This window comes from Colobus angolensis, unplaced genomic scaffold (assembly GCF_000951035.1).
Source record: "Colobus angolensis palliatus isolate OR3802 unplaced genomic scaffold, Cang.pa_1.0 Scaffold4, whole genome shotgun sequence".
Classification (NCBI taxonomy): Eukaryota; Metazoa; Chordata; class Mammalia; order Primates; family Cercopithecidae; genus Colobus; species Colobus angolensis.
Window position 1 is genome coordinate 4,589,187 of NW_012117376.1, and position 3,678 is coordinate 4,592,864.

Consider the following 3,678-nt stretch of genomic DNA (forward strand, 5'->3'; position numbering starts at 1 on the left):
AAAAAAAAAAAAAAAAGAAAGAGAAAGGTCTTGCTTTCTTGGATGCTTTCCCCTTAGCAGACAAGAGCCAAGGGAGCAGCACCACCTCCAAGGCTGCATGGTCAGCCCAGCAGGCCCAGCATCTTTAGGGCTTTCAGTAAGGACTTTGAGTGGGACAACACTGGGCAACAGGCCAAGAAGCAGTTTCTAGTCAGCAGAGTGAAGGAGCCCCTTGTCCACCAGTTGAAAAGCTACGATGAGTGTGTGTGTGTGTTGTATTCTTTGCTGGGGCATAGCATAACAAAGTACCACAGACTGGGTGGCTTAAACAACAGAAATTTATTTTCTCACAATTCTGGAGGTTGGGAATCCAAGATACGGTATAGGCAGGGTTGATTCCTTCTGAGGCCTATCTCCTTCACTTGGTAGATGGTGGCCTTCTCCCAGTGACTGCACATGGACTTCCCTCTGTGCGTGTCTGTGTCCAAATTTCCTCTTCTTATAAGGACAGCAGTCATATTAGAGTAGGACTCATTCTAATGACCTCATTTTAACTCAGTTACCTCTTCAGAGACCCTGTTTCCAAATACAGTCACATCCTGCGGTGCTAGAGTTAGGACTTCAATATACAAATTATTGGGGCGGGGGAAAATTTAGGCCCCTAGCATGTGTGGTAGGATATTCATTTGAGCACCTACCATGTGCAGTCACAGAGCCAGGTAGTTTTTTTAATGTAATGATAAAAAAGTGTAATCATCACACCCTGGTCATGCACTCTGCTATGGGCTTCTCATGTCACTCAATCTTTACAACCACCAGTAAGGTAGATATTGTTAAGAAAGGTATTTGTACAGATGATGACACCAAAGCTCAGGGAAGTTAAGTAAGTCGGGCTTTGCATTATATGATGTTGCAGTGAAGCATGGGAAAATTGGAGTTCTAAATCTTGCATTTAAGTCCTGGCTAATTCTCTCCCTGATTGGCTATGGAACTGGGACTTTTAATCTAGTGCCTATATTCTTGTCTACTGTTACCATACTCTATATTCTTTTTTTCTTTTTTTTGAGACAGAGTCTCACCCTGTCACTCAGGCTGGAGTGCAGTGGCATGATCTCGGCTCACTGCAAGCTCCGCCTCCTGGGTTCACGCCATTCTCCTGCCTCAGCCTCCCGAGTAACTGGGACTATTCTTTTCACAGCATCATGCTACCTCTCTGTTAAACCAGATAGGAACCGGAAATAGTAATAGGGGACAGAAAGTTCAAAGGGGAGAAAGTATTTACTAAATGGTCAGACTGCTGTACAGCTAAGAAGAAAAGAAAAACCAACTAGAGTTCAAGTTTTTCACTACATGCTAAGTTCCTCCTACAGTTTAAACAATGCAGGTGTCTCAGATAGCCTGGTTTGTGGCTGACTTTCCCAACCCCACTTCCTAACATAATTAATCCGTATTCTATTTGCAACCCTGAGCAGAGACCATAGCTTGTTCCCTGGACTGAAAATAGTTTTACCACTAGCTTCAGAAACTGAAGTATGAAATTTGTTCGCCCCATAGTTCCAGTTGGGACCGAAATGTCTCACTCAACAGAGTGATTCTTGATTACTCTGATCATCTACCTTCTCATTTCAAAACTCACTGTCACTCAGACACCCACTGTTCCTTTTCCAAAAACTATTCCTACAGAGCCCTCCCAAACCAAATTTCTTTTTTTTTTTTTTTTTTTTGAGACGGAGTCTTGCTCTGCTGCCCAGGCTGGAGTTCAGTGGCCGGATCTCAGCTCACTGCAAGCTCCGCCTCCCAGGTTTAGGCCATTCTCCTGCCTCAGCCTCCCGAGTAGCTGGGACTACAGGCGCCCGCCTCGTCGCCCGCCTCGTCGCCCGGCTAGTTTTTTTTTTTTTTTGTATTTTTTAGTAGAGACGGGGTTTCACCGTATTAGCCAGGATGGTCTCGATCTCCTGACCTCGTGATCCTCCTGCCTTGGCCTCCCAAAGTGCTGGGATTACAGGCTTGAGCCACCGTGCCCAGCCTTTCAAACCAAATTTCTGTAGCCAATAAACTCCTCTAAACCTTGGCCTGCTCAGCAAGTCCTCCCTCCACTTCCTGCTGTGGCTGAGAAGAAGCCATGACCCAGAATGCCACTTCCCCTGCAGCTCTCTCTGATGGTGGTTGCTCATTCTTCCACATCCCACATGCCTCCAGGACAGGATAGGGCATGAGTGAAGAATTGACAATGTATTTGCCCCCATCATACGAAACTTTGAATCCTTATGTTCATATTAAAACCATTTGCTGGCTGGGCACGGTGGCTCACACCTGTAATCCCAGCACTTTGGGAGGCTGAGGCAGGCAGATCACAAGATCAGGAGATTAAGACCATCCTGGCTAACACAGTGAAACCCCGTCTCCACTAAAAATACAAAAAAATAGCCAAGCGTGGTGACACGCACTTGTAGTCCCAGCTACTTGGGAGGCTGAAGCAGGATAATCGCTTGAATCCCGGAGGCGGAGATTGCAGTATGAGCGAAGATCACACCACTGCACTCCAGCCTGGATGACAGAGTGAGAGTCTGTCTCAAATAAATAAGTAAATAAATAAATAAATAAATGCCGGCCGGGCGTGGTGGCTCACGCCTGTAATCCCAGCACTCTGGGAGGCCGAGACGGGCGGATCATGAGGTCATGAGATCGAGACCATCCTGGCTAACACGGTGAAACCCCGTCCCTATTAAAAAATACAAAAAACTAGCCAGGCGAGGTGGCGGGCACCTGTAGCCCCAGCTGCTTGGGAGGCTGAGGCAGGAGAATGGTGTAAACCCGGGAGGCAGAGATTGCAGTGAGCTGAGATCTGGCCACTGCACTCCAGCCTGGGCGACAGAGCGAGACTCTGTCTCAAAAAATAAAAATAAATAAATAAATAAATAAATACTGTTTGCCAACTGGCCACACCATCACAGAGCCTCCTTTGGGGATGTAATTAACTTAACTTTTGGTGTTACGTTTCATTCCAGGCCTGGCTCCCATGATAGTGAAAATCCTTGAGGGCAGGGCTCATTCAAGTATTCAGGTTTGTTCTGTTGTCTACCAACCTACCAGGCACCAAATGACTATTTGTGGACATTTATGGAGTGAATGAATGAATAAGTGAGTGTGTAAATTGTGGAAGCTAAAAATGGTCCAGTAGAGGGGCCAAGGTGAAAAACTCTGGGTGAGATGCCAGCTTCTCTAGAGCACAGATTTTCAAATCACATGGTCCTGGGTGTAAATCCCAGTTCCTCAATGCACAAGCTCTGAGTGTCTCAGGTATGTCTCATCATCTACTGCTTAAGGATGTCTTGAAGAGGAAGTTAAATTATATATGTGCCTGCCTCTGTGTGTCTGGCACAGAGATAGTCACAAGTTCTCCTTCCTTCGTACTGTTCCCCCTGCAAAAAGTCACAATGTGATGTCTCTCTTCTCCCACGCTGCTGTGATGCTGTCCTTTGAAAGATACTGAGCTCAAGATCTCAGCTGAGTCAAGAGAGGAAAGCAGCCTGTAATCCCAGCACTTTGGGACGCCAAGGTGGGCGGATCGCCTGAGGTCAGGAATTTAAGACCTGCCTGGCCAACATGACCAAACCTTGTCTCTACTAAAAATACAAAAATTAGCTGGGCGGGCCGGGCGCGGTAGCTCACGCCTGTAATCCCAGCACTTTGGGAGGC